Genomic DNA, 13,968 nt, shown 5'->3' with positions numbered 1-13,968 from the left:
CAAACCGTAAAGCCGGTAGCGCTCGGGCAGCCCTTTTCGCGTGGCTGGGAGGGAGGAGGGGGAGTTAGGGCAGGGACTTTGGGGAAGGGGCGGGGAAAGGGCGGAGTTGGGGCGGGACCGGGGGTGGGAAAGAGGTGGGGCTAGGGCCCGTGGAGTGTCCTCTTTTTTTATTTTTTTAAATATGGTAACCCTAATCAAATCCACCCTGGGTTACACAGACCTGGCCTTGGACTGGGAGCCTGGATGGGATGTGGGGGAAAGTAGTTGTAAACCCTTGGAGCTGCATTGCCACTAACCAGCCTTTCCCCCCTTTCCCCATTCACCTGAGCTGATTTTGGCCAGGTGGATATTTACAGAAAACACCATGATTGGTGCACAGACCTTCATGAACAACCTGTGTTCTGACCAGTCCCATGGTTGGAATAGCAGAGACCCAATCACAGAACAATAGTGCTACAGTTTGTGAGCTGTCCGTTGGCTAAAACTTTTTCATGTGAAACCTTCAAACAACAACAAACATCTGCAAAATCTGTGATTTCTTGTTGGGCATTTTAAGAACAGAAAGCAAGGCTGAATTCAGCAGAATAATGTATTATTGAGCCGATTCTAGCCGTGACACTGGGGTATTCCTTCCACACGGAAATGGCAACAGGAGCTTTGTTTTGTACAGTACCTAGCACAACGGGGCTGGGGAGTCTAGGTGCTACCGCAATACAAATAACGTATAACGGTCTCCAACGTTCAGCTGGACCAGGAAGAGGAAACTCCAGTACTTGCCATGCTAGTACCTAAGCATTTTGCCCGCTTGGATGAATTTAGCCTCCCAACAGCCATGCAAAGTGTCATCCATTAGCAGCGTGACGCTGCAGTGATTTGCCTATCGCGCTGAGACTTAATGGAGGACTGCAAACCAGGAGTGAGGCAGCTGGGACTGCAGCATTCGGAGGAAGTTGGCAGAGCAATAACAGAATCCAACTCCATTTATGAAAACAGATTCATTTTATCCTAGAGTAGCACCAGCAACTGACTTAATTAAAAAAAAGTCATTAGTGCTCTTCTTCCTGTCCTTTGTGGCAGCAAGACTCATTTGCTGAGGCAGTTTAGAATGGAAAGAGACGGGTGATTGCTAATGGGAGATTAGAAACGACCCCTTTGCACTGGAAGTAATTAACCGCCCAGAAAGTATTTACAGATGTGAACTGATTACTGGGTCAGGTTTCCTGTGTATTGGTTTGCTACGTGTCTTTCTGAGCCCAGAGTGTACAATGCCAACGTGCTGTAAAGAGGGCGCATGGTTTCCTCCCTTTCCAGCTGCTCACCCCCCAGCGCTCGCACCCCTCCTATAGCAAGGCAGGGATATGAACCTTAGCGGCCCGCCCTGAGAGCTTCCTCCACCCCAGCTCTGGAATTTGAAATCCAGGCCCAAGCTTTGGGGCCCAGTGGGATCACCCCCGTTAGTCTGTGAGCCAGGCAGCAGGTCAGCACACAGACCAGCTGGCCACAGCATCTGTCTGTCTCCTGCAGAGCCAGAGAAACCAGAACCAGCCCAGGTGGGACACTATGGGCAGTGCATGAACTGCCAGCTCGGGGAGGCTAGCTTCCAGGCCTGCCCCTTCCGCATCCCTTCACCAGAGTCCAGAGCCACACACCCTGCAGCCACCTGTCCCCGCCCCAGGCTAGCTCCCCCAGCCCCAGAGCGCCGGGAGGGCGGGTGGCACAGCCCAAGCCGGGGCCACCCCACAGGGAGACAGGAATCCAGGCACGTGGAGTGGGAAGCAGGAGGGAGAGGGGTCGCACCTGGCTGTTTGGGGAGGCACAGCCTCCCCCAGCCTATGATACCCACTACCCACGGACACAGCCAAGGGTCAGATGGGCCAGGGGATGATCTCATGTCTGAGGAGAGGGCAGAAGGGAAGGAATTGCTACATCAGAAGCATCCACCATTGGAGCCCTGCAAAGAGAAGCCACCAGCAGTTCCCCTTGCTTTCCATACGGGCTTGGGGGAAGAAACATTCTGTTGCCAGCTGTGGCATCCCCCAGGGCCCTGCCATGTGGCTCTCACAGGCAGAGACTGAGACATTTTCAGGCCAGAAGGGACCATCATGATCACGTAGCACATGACAGGCCACAACCTCCCCCACTAGGGAAACGCCCTGCAGCAGGATTCTGCATGGAAGAGTTCAGAGACATGCACCAAGCTCTAGCAAACCCTGTCCCCAGTTGTTCTGCATTTGAAACGCTGCCCCAGGAGAAGTGATTTGGAAGCCCCCATCCCAGATGCCAGGGAAGGGGGCTCCATTCTACACCCTGGTTATTTCTTTGACATGGCCAGATATAACATTTCAATAAGCACTGCTCCCACGGGCATGCCAGCCCTTTGACGCGCGAGAATCAGTGGGGCGCTCATGAACTACATGGGAATTGACATGCTGCCCAGCATTTCTCTTACAAGTTAGTGTTTGGATGGCACGGCTCAGCTGCCAAGCAGACAGAACAGGGAGATTCTCTGTGATTTGTCCTGCTGTGGGGCGGGGGTGAGAGGTGTGTTGCTCGGCCTCAGACCCATTACTCCAGTCAGGGGGTAGGCACCGTACAAATGCTTGGGAAGAACCAGTCCCTGTCCCTGAGTGCTCACAAGCTACATCGATAAGGCAGAGTAATGGGGATACAACACAGAAGCAAACCCAACCTGTTTGCAGGTCACTACGTGCCTTAGCTGAATCTAACTGTTCTGTGGATCTAGATCATGATGGCATTAGAATAAAGTGCTTCTCAAAGTTTAGGAAATCCCCTGTTCCCTGCTTGCAGAAATCCTTGGGCATTTCTCTCTAGTTTCCCTTGGGCCACAAGCACGGCTGGAAATATAAATCTTGCTGCCCCATGAACACAGGGCTGTTCACACTGCAGCACCAGCCATTTGCAGCCCAGTTTGGCCTGAAGCAGTCACTGTACATTTCCCCCCCTACCGCTATATATAGTATGTGGGTTTGTTCAGCGCTAGTAGGGCACCTTCCCGAAGAGAAAAGAGCTTCCCCTTTGTGAGCAGACCCGGCAGAGCTGGTAGGCTGTCTGCACTTCACCTGAGTCTGTCCCTTCTCTGCAGAGCCAGCGTGGGAGCGGAGTTACAAGAGGCTGCCTGAGGAGGAGGAGGGTTTTTTTTGGTTTGTTTTTTAGAATTTTGTGCATCTTTTAAGGCATTTAACCTCCAAATCATAACCCCATAAAAACCTTTATAGTTTACAAAATTGCAACATAAGACTACAAAGAACAGCACGCTTTTTTGCACACAGTGAAATACTAATTATTGTACTTTTTTGTAAACTTCTACTCTTATTTTCCATAATTTTTTTAAATACTGCACAGTATTCCAAATATGTTTGGAAAAAGACCTGGATGACCAATTTGGTAGCATTATCAAGTGTCCTGACATTTCCTGTACAAGTTTTACAAATGCCTCTGGTATCACCGAAGCATGTATTAGGAAAAGAGTTCTACTGAAACATTGCACAGACTGTCTACCACGAGGGCTTATCCATTGAGTCAAAGGCAACTTCCACGCAGGAGAGCAAACAGCTCCTCAGCAAGGCTCTCGCCCTGCAAGCTGACTCCACGGGCAGAGCTCTGAGCACAGCAGTTTGTCCCACCTAGGTTGAGTTTGAACTCCTATTTTCAGCCCCGCCATAAAGCAATTCTTTCCATGCTGCTGCCTGCTCTCATGTTCCCTAGCCGGCAGTTGTGGTCTGTTACAGGCGTACTGGGCTGAGCAGCCCCTCTGGTTGTTGGTCAGGCAGCACCATTCCCCTTGCCCAGTGCAGTGCTCTTAGTTATACACATGTTCTCCTGGCTGCTCTCCTAAGAGGGGTCACAACCAGCTAGCTTACACCAGAGAGCCCCAGCCCTGCAGGCTAAACACCCTGTGAAAGGGACCTTCTAGAAGCAGCCCCTCTCTCCACTTTCTCAGGGTGTCCCTGGAGCTAAGCTCAGATGCACTGAACCCACTGCTTGAATGTGGGAGCTTCTAGAGGCCGCAGTTCCCTGCCACCTGCTCTCCCTTCCATTCAGAGTCCTGGCCTTGGCCTCTAGGCAGCTACAGCCCTTCCCACTCCAGTTTGCCCAGGCCTGGATCTTCCCCTAGTGCAGCTGGAAAAGGAATCTCTCTAGCAGAAGCTGCAGTGCACAAACATAACAACGCCCTGCCCTCAGCTGGACACAGGTTACAAACCCCTGCCTGGTGACCCTCCCTATATAAGCTCCCTTGCAGCCCAGTCAGCACCCTGGAACACCATGCACCTGTGTCGGCTTTAACTGGAGCCCAGCAATTAACCCTCCATTAACCTTCTGCAGCCTGTGCTCTGCCCTGTCCCGCCCCTTGCTCTCTAGTTCCCCTTGATTGTTCTATGGGGTGATATTAGCAGAGATTGGACAGCCTCTGTTTACTTTTCCTCTAATTACCTCACATTGGTTCATGCGTCAAGGTCTCCCAATCCACCTCGTTAGCAGACTGAAAGGGCTCCTGTTCAGCTTTAATGCCTTCCTTTAGAATCCTCATTACACAGAACGGTTTATTGGATTTTCCCTCTTGGAACTCAGCCTGGAGGGGATCCAACTATTGCAGCCCAACTACTTCTTAAACATTTAACCTGGTTCTGAACAAAGATTCCTCCTTGTCCTTAGAATTCCAGTCAGCACTGGCCTAGGGAGGAAGCATGCCCTAGTGGATGGAGCCTCTGGGTTCTGTCACTGAACCCCTCTTTGAGCTGAAATGAGCCCCCTGGCCCCTCTGTGCCTTAGTTTCCCCAACTGTAAAAGGGAGCAATGACAGCGACCTGCCTGTGTAAATGCTGCAAGATGTATGGATGAAAAGGTGTGCACCTGCAGATATTATTGAGTGTTAAGGCACCGGATAAGCCCTCATGGTACCTTCCTCAGCTATTCTGATCTCTGTCTGAGCTAACTGGGCCCAGCCGTCTAGCCTCACATTCTGAATTACAGGATCTGCTCTTCACTTGCACTGAAGAGTCTATACAGTAACATCCAAGCATTACTATCCCTCCTGCCCACAGCCCCTAGGTCTTACCCAAATGTAAGCAGAGAAATGGTCCTGCTATCGTGGGGAACTTCCCTGGCCTAGACACCACCCCAGTGGAACTGGCTAGCGAAAGGATCTGAGTCCTCGCTCCCACTCCCTTTACCCAGGAGCCTGCCTGCCCTTGAGGGTCCCCTTCCTCCCTCCCATGGGGCACAGTTCTTGTAACCCCGACAAGGCCAGGCCCAGGATCCCTCGGGGGCTGGACCCCCAGTCTCGTTGTAGTCACTAAAGACAGTGGCTAGGGTGTCCCCACGGCGGGGTGCGCTCTCTGCCCCGGCCACGTCCCCGACCCCCTGCTCATTACATAGAGTTCAAAGCAAACACGATTGATTAAACAGCAACCAACAAACAAAATAAGGCAGGGACGCTGCGGGTGGGCTGCCAGTTTTCAACCGAACACCCGGTTGAGAAAGGGCCCTCCCCAGCCCGGTGAAAATGAGCGAGTTAAGGGGGGGGGAGGAATGGAGTGAGTGGGGCGGGGCATCAGAGAAGGGGCGGGGCAAGGGTGTTCGGTTTTGTTTGGTCAGAAAGTTGGCAACCTGGGGCCGCCCTCAGGCTCTAGGTGGCAGGGCCCTTCCCCCCAGCGTTGCCCCCTCCCAGTCCGGCCTCTGAGACCCCTTGGCTGGGGACCTCTCCCTGCGCTGGGCCCTCTGCCTGGGGTCCCCCCTCGCGCTCCCCAGCTGCTCACCGCACTCGGCTCCGGACGGCCCCAGCTCCTGCCCCAGCGTGGCTGCGGCTCTGCCTCCAGCGCAGCTCCCCGGGCTGCCCCTCTGGCCGGCGCGGCTCTGCTCCCGGCCCGGCTCTGCTCTCTGGGCTGCTCCTTTCTGGCTCTGCCCCCGGCCCGGCCCCGGCCCCTGCTCTCCCCTTAGCTCTGCCCTGCGCTGCCTCAGGCAGCTCCAGCCCACTCGAAGGACGGGACCCCAGACTCCTGACTCCCTCATTGGCCTGTCTGCCCTGTCAATCAGGCTGACCTGGAGCACTGACCTCTCCCCATTGGCCCTGGGGACTGTCAGTCTCAGGCTCCTGATTTCTCATTGGCCCTGCCCCTTTCCTTTGGCACTGGGCGACCACCAAAACCCCCACTCAGGGTCAGTGAGGGGCCAACCGTCCCCTTACCCCAACATCCGTAGGGCAGCACCTCACCTGTCAGACGGCTCTGCGCACACACCACGTCGGGCACCCACCTGTCCTGTCCCCGGCTCTGCGCCGGCAGCAAGTGCATTATCGCGAACTTCAGCACAGCCGCCACGTTTCCCTGGCCTCGAGCAGCCCTAGCTGCTATCACAGCGTGTCGTGCTGTGACCCTGTCGCTGGAAAATAGGCTTTGGGGGTCAGACTCAGACAGCACTGAACAGGAATTGTCGCTTTACGAGTGGGGTGACCCCAGAGAGCCTCTGGGTAAGAGGGAGGCTGGATTTTGTTCTCTGGCCCCAGTCCCATGTACTGGGGCTGGGTGACTAAGCCGCTACCTTTGATAGGCTGCTGTTACCCCATGTGCAGTCGGGGCCAGGAGCCTTGGTGCCCAGAGGGCTTTGTGAAAAGGCCTGTTTTGTACACTGATAGGGAAAAGCGTCCAGGGGCGGCGAGTTCTCACCCCTCAACTGCTTCTCTCCTAATGGCACATCTGACAGAGTGTTGTGTCCCTCCTGCTCCACAAGCAGCTGGTTGTTCAGCCTGTGTTACTCAGCTCTCCCTCCGCCAGCCTCATGCCGCAGCTCAGAACTGTTTGGAGCGCAACACGTTTATTACTCATGTGGAAGAGAAGCATCCGTTCAGATCTCCAGCCCATTCCCTCTCTTCCCCGCTGGAGCAACATCCCAAGCCTTAGCCTATCATTTACTGTGCCTGATCCTGCAAGCTGCCCACACAGATAGGTGGTTGTGCCTGCAGAGAGCCATACGCAATCCACTCTGGCACCAGGGCTTCCTAGGCTGGGCCTAATGCATAGCTCCAAAATGAGGGGATGATGGAGGTAAAGTGCTGGCCACGTTACACTAGGTCATGATGGCTCAGGCTGGATATTTATCAAATTAGCTATTCTGAATCCTTTCTCTGGGATAGTTATTGCACTATAAACCCCGGGTGGATACGCTTATTCTGGAATAAAAGCTTAATCCACCTCCAATATGGATGATTATTCTGGACAAGCTATTTCAGTCAATCCCAAGTGCAGACAAGCCTTATGTCTTAACTGCCCAGTGAACATGAGTCAGCTGCATTCCGGCTAACTCCTCTCGAGCTAGCCTCGCTCAAGAGTGGCCACACCGCCCAAGAACACGCGAGCGGCACAGAGAGCGTAAGCAGCTGACAAGTTGTGCTAACTCAACCTGCAGCCTACACCCGCCAGCAGGCCAGCCAATTTGAGTTCAAAGCACCACCACACTTGGGAGTGTGGACAGGACTTGAATTAGAGCCAACACATGAGTTATTCCTCAAGTTAGCTCCGCAGTGAGGACAAGGCCTGGGAGTTTTCCATACATGGCACATCAGGTGAGAACCTCTTCATACTCTTGAGTTCCTAGCTTTAGTTCTTGCCACTATCTTTCCCAAGGGTGACTGAATGCTCTGGGATAGATTCCTGGGAGTCAGGAGACCCAGAATATGCAGATGCGGAGATGTGCAGCAGTCACTCATGGGGCAATGCACCAAGGGAAAAAAAGCCAGGGGAAAAAATCTCATGTCCATTAGTGAACGGGACCCACCAGAATTAAAACCCTCCCTGCTCCAGCTGTTATTGGCCCTTAGTAGCAGCATTGTCCATCTGTCCCAGATCAGCCTGGGGAATTTTTTGCCTCACATATGGCTTAGGCATCTCTGTACACTGTGCTGCTGACGGTCCTTCCCACAGTACAGTGATGCTGTGGCCTTGTTGAAATAATTTATCCATTAAGTTTTCCATTTGCCAGTGAGAGTGCTAGGTCCAGTGCCTGGCTACATGTCAGCGCCTTCTCTCATTGACACACAGGATTCTCGGCTGTGGGCGGGAGACTCAATGCTCTGCTTACCGGTCTCTTGGCTTCACAGGCCTGCATTTTCCCAAGTGACAGTGGTAGTTGGTGCCCAATACGCAACACCATAAAGGAGCTGGTTTTCAGGCCATGCTGAGCACCCACCCTCTGAGAGCCAGACCCCTCGAAGGTGTCTCAAACTGGGCACCCAAAATCATTATCCTAATAACCAGGGAAGCTGTAATCCACATGTGTCGTGTAAGACCCAGGAAACAAGAGCAAAGCTTGGCTTATGTCCTTGGGAACTAAGCAGTGCCCTGAATGTGCCCCTTTGACATTCCTGCAAGATGCTTCCATCACTTTATGGTAATTTTCTTGCCTCCCTAAGCTTTCCAGTGAGACTTTTTGCTCTTGTTCATTAGTTTATTTAATACTCTTGGGGGGTGACTCTGAGTCTGGTCCCTAAATGTTCCAGCGCTGTTTGGAAATCAAATCCATCTAAAGGCCCTGATTTCCTGGGGTGCAGGAGCTCTACAGTTATAATGACCCGCATTCTGTCTAGGTTGGTGGCCTGATGTTTGACACTGTCCTAGGTACAGGAAATTCAGTTTTTCTTTGTTCAGGAATATAGGATTTGCAGTAATGGATCAATCCCGTAACCCACAGAGTCTGGCGTCCTGTCTCCTGCTGTGCCAGACCATCCATCTGTCTAGTCAGCTAGCTCACTACCTTCTCCACCAGCTCCAACCACTGGAACGTACAGTCTGGCATCTCAGCTTTGGAGGAGGTAGAAAAAATCTTCCAAATGCCCCTGTCCAGCTGTACCACGCTGCACATGGAGGGAAATTCCAGGGCCCAACAGAAATGTATTATAACCCACATCTGGTGGTATGAGGAAGACACTATAGGGGAGACTGGCTGTTGTGCACTTGGGCTCAGCTGGGCATTGCAGCCTCACTGGCAGACGCTCACAGTGGGACAGGAAGGAACAGGGGGAATTGTGGGTTGTTTGTTTTCATTTTATTTTGTACTTGACAAAGCTGCAGGTTATGCTCATCACCACGGGTGTTTTCCATGGCAACAGAACATATATTAAGATTAAAACTCACAATGAACCCTTCTAAGTTATTTTATTAAATTTAATAAACTAAATTTTTGAATGCATGTCTAGATTAGATTTCGGAAATAAAGTGTATCGTAAATTCCTTTTTCTTTTTAATTCGGAGTTAAATGGAAAAAATAAACTACACACATATAGTTGCATGCTTAATGCCCTGTTTTAAAATATAGAGACGCTCTAAAGACAAAGACAATCACTGCATGGTGCAATTATTTTACACGTCTAGCTACAGGAAATAAACATTCCTCATAACACAGAGATTCAAGTAAAATTGCCACTGATGGGGCACTGAGGATGTAAGGCATAAGAACTATCCCAAGATGTTTAATGCAGTCATGTACTAAGTGCCACTCTCTGTAAACCCAGGCGAACTGTAACGATGAGTGAGAGCCTGCTTCTCTTAGGCCCAAGTTCACCATGGGCAGATGACCAGAATAAAGTCTGACCTTACCACAAAATAGACTTTAAATGGCGCAGTGGCCTAGTTTTGGCCGTTTTCATGAAGCAGCATTCCTTCTTGGGCAATAGAACCAGTCTACATCTTTCCCTTCTGCACAATGAGGAGTGAGTAGGGTGACCATATTTCCCAAAGAGAAAATGGGACACCCCCAGCTGCTCGCCCGAGGATCCCCCTTCCCTCCGCAAGGCTGTTGCCCATGGCTAGACCCCTGCGTGGGGTGGGGTGGGGGGAGCCCTCAGGAGGCTGTTGTCCCCTTGCTGGAACCCTGCTGCTGCCCCCCCAATGCTGGGACATTGCCTCCCATCCCCAGCCCTGCATCCCCTGTTGCGGGGGGCTGACATCTCTGCTTACCCTTCCCTCCCCCCCAAATTCCTCCACACTGCACCCCACTTTTTTGACAAAAGTGGGCGTTTATCCCATTTTCTTTTGCCAACTGATCAAGACAGCAAGAGCAAATGGGACAAATGCCTCCTTTAAAAAAAAAGTCGGGACAGCCAGGACAGGGCTTAAAAAAGGAAATGTCCTGGCCAAAACAGGACGTAAGGTCACTCTAGGAGTGAGCCACTCCAGCCCCATGCACAGACACAGACTGCAGTTGATCTTCTCAGCCGGGCCTGCGGAATAAGGTGGTGATCCAAGACCGAACCCATTTCTGGAACTGACGACAGAGCACAACCCAAAGGCTAAGGAAGACCCAGGGCATCAAAGTCCTGACTGAATGCTGGAATCAGTAAGGGCAATTTCCTTCCAACTGCCTCACAACGTGTGCATGGACTGCGGGAGGTGTGTAAGTATGACAGCCACGGGTAGTCTGCACAGCACATGCCCTTTTCATGCATACTTAGCAAAAAAGGCACAGTCCAACTCGACTGCACACTGTGCCGCAGGATTCCCACATGTTCACAACGCAGCTAGAGCTAAAATAATTGTTCTTAGGGTGCCTCAAGGCTTTTCTCACTTGGGAGGCCTTTTTCCTTGCCAAGGTTCGGCCTCCAGCCCCCTGTCGTTTCTACTGTGGAGCTGCTAAAGAAATGACCAGAATGTTTCTCATCAAGGGGAAAGTATCTTCCCTCTGCTCATGCCAACAAAGAGCTGAGCCATTTTTGCTCACCCTTAAAAAGCTCTTCTGGACAGAGAGTAAGCTTGGAATATGTTCGCCTGGAAAGGGAACGTTTCAGAAAGTCTGACAGCAGCAGAGCTTAGAGGTTTATAATAGAAACCGTTACAGCCTTTTAGCTAGGAGTTGCCCTGTGGTACCTAAGAGATGAGACTCGGTGAGAGTGACCTTCTATGAACTCCGTCAGGTTTCCGCTAGAATTACGTCCAGATTGCTGAAGAATATGGGCCTCTGACTGGGCTTCTGCTCTAGCAGAAATCCATGTGTAGCAAACTGCTGCCAGCTCTGCTCTGGCAGACCTCGGGGCTGGATTCAGACACCAATGTGTGGACCGACACTGATCGCACATGCTGGACGTCACAGGAACATTTTCTCTTCAGACCTGTTGCACTTCTTGCCTATTTGCAAAGCTTTGCTACAAAATAGAGAGTCATTAATATTTGTGTTGGAGAGATGATCCCAGGTCTGTCTACTTGGGGGTGCTCTTGCACCTTCCTCTGAGGCAGCCAATGCCCCTGGCAGAGCCAGGATACTGGACTAGATGGCCCCTGGGTCAGATCCAGTCTGGCAGCTCTATTTTCCTATTGGCTTCTAGGAAAAGCAGATGTGCAAAGTGCTTTACTAGATCAGGGCCTAAAGTCCCAAGTGCACAAACCTTTCCCTGGCTCCTGGCATCGCAGGCAGCAGACTTTGGAACTTTCCCAAACTGGCACAGACGCTTGCTGGGAGAGCTCTCGCTCACCCGAGGGACCCATGATTGCAAGGGGGAAGGAATGCTCAGGTACTTCACCACATTCCCAAGACAGCTGCAGGGAGTTAGACAGCGGGGGACATACTCACTGCATGGCAGCACTGAAGTTCGTCTTCTGTATTTATTGCTTTGGTCTCTCTCAGATAACTGCACAGAACCTTCATTTATTTCTTACGGCCTTGTAAAGCCTCTGTGGCTGCTCTGGTCTCCTTTTTTAATTTGCCCAGCTGTGACAGTCTAAAATCAGGGCTCAAAGACTTCCTTGAGATGTAATGATAACTTGTTAGGACAAAATTCCTGTCACCAGCAGGTCTTGGGTTACTGGTGCTTAGGAGAGTTTCATGACACAGCAATGGGCCTGGAATCTATGGCAGATGGAGGAAGATGGCCAAGCTCCCCGACTAAAAAGGACAATTTATTCAAAAAGGAAAAGAAGATATTGCGGTGAACTAGTCCTTGGGGGCCTAGGGAAGGAGGGCAACCAGCTGACGGGATACTTGTCAAACAAGCCTTGTGAAGGGGGGGGAAGCGGTAGACGTGGTATATCTGGGCTTTAGTAAGGCTTTGGATAATGTCTTGCATGACCTTCTCATAAACAAACTAGGGAAGTACAACCTAGATGGAGCTACTATAAGGTGGATGCAAAACTGGGTGGAAAATCGTTCCGAGAGTAGTTATCAGTGGGCACATCAAGTGGGATCCTGCAGGGATCCGTCCTGAGTCCAGTTCTATACAATATCTATGGTGATGATTGGGATAATGGCATAGAGAGCTCTCTTACAAAGTCTGCAGATGATACCAATTTGGGAGGGATTTCAAGCACTTTGAAGGACAGGATTAGATTTCAAAATAATCTTGACAAACTGAAGAAATGGTCGGAAATAAATTGGATGAAGTTCAATAAGGACAAATTCAAAGGACTACATCTAGGAAGAAATAATCAGTTGCACACATACAAAATGAGAAATGACTGCCTAGGAAGGAGCACTGCAGAAAAGGATCTGAGAATCATAGTGGATCACAAGCTAAATTTGAGTCAACATTGTCATACTGTTGAAAAAAAAGCAAACATAATTCTAGGATGCTTCGGGAAACACATGGGCAAACTGGAGAAAGTCCAGAGAAGAGCAACAAAAATGATTAAAGATCAAGAAAACATGACCTATGAGGGAGGATTGAAAAAAATTGGGTTTGTTTAGTCTGGAGAAGAGAAGACTGAGGGGGGACATGATAACAGTTTTCAAGTACGTAAGAGGGTGTTATGAAGAGGAGTGTACTGTTCCTCCCTCTCGGGGCCAGGGCGACCCCTTTTGATGGTGTTGGGCAGTTGGTATGCCCACTGGGAGCTTGCCAGGCGGTCTGACTTGTGGCTGCACAATCGCCCATATGACAGTTCAAGGTACAGAAAGGAGGATTCAGCACACTCCCAGTCAGCTTGTAGCCCCGGCTTCCTGGCTGGGTGGGCAGCAATACACTGGGGTGCTGGCCCTTTGGCGTGGGCCGAGCAATTAAACAGTTTGCATCGCTGACCTTCTGGCCTAAAGGTTAGCATGCAACCAGCCCCACGTACGGGGCTGAGGGTAGGTGGACCCCAGGCCCACCCTGCTCCACTAGGTCCCAGCCCAGGGCCTTAGAAGTGATGGGCGATCCCACCATCGGGCCAACGGGGAAACGTACGGTCGCTGCCTTGCGTCCTGGCAGCACAAACGGACCAAAGTCTTCTTTCCCTGGGCTACCTCCTACTGGCTCCTGCTGGTGCTGCTGCTTCACCACTAGGACCTGGCTCTCAGTCTCAGTCGGGTGGCCCTTCCTCCAGTCTCTCCCTGGGGTCTTCAATCTCCTGGGACAGTGGGCGGGGCTGAGGGCTCAGCTCCCTGGGAGGGATGTCTGCCTCCTTCCCTGGTCCAGCCCCAACTGAGCTGCAGAGCCCTGCTCTTATACTGCCTGCCCTGCCCTGCACATCCTGGGGGAGTTAACCCCTTCTGTGCTGGAGGGAGGCCACACTGCCTCACTACAAGGTGGGTGGTAGGTTGTTCACCTTATCCACAGGACCACAGAGGACAGGACAGGAAGCAATGGGCTTAAATTTCAGCAAAGGAGATTAACATGAGACATTAAGAAAAACTTACTGTCAGGGTAGTTAAGCACTGGAACAAATTACTTAGGGATGTTGTGGACTCGCCATCATTGGGAACAGGTTGGACAAACACCTGTCAAGGATGGTAGATAATCCTTAGTCCTGCCTCAGTGCAGGGGACTGGACTAGATGACCTAGCACAGTCCCGTTCAGTCCTGCATGTCTCACGGCAGTTCATTTCATTAAGCTCACTAGGGTTACTTCAGAGTTGCAACCGTGTATGAGATCCAGGCCTGATTCTCATTTAACTGTGGCCCCTTTATACAGCTCTAGTGTAGCTGCGGAGTCAGGCTTGTAAAGCTCAGTCCGGAACGACAATAGATGTTTCTTACTGTGACTGTTATCT

This window comes from Malaclemys terrapin, chromosome 4 (genome assembly GCF_027887155.1).
Source record: "Malaclemys terrapin pileata isolate rMalTer1 chromosome 4, rMalTer1.hap1, whole genome shotgun sequence".
NCBI classification, from domain to species: Eukaryota; Metazoa; Chordata; order Testudines; family Emydidae; genus Malaclemys; species Malaclemys terrapin.
The sequence above is the reverse complement of the archived record's forward strand: the minus strand, read 5'-3'. Positions refer to the sequence as shown.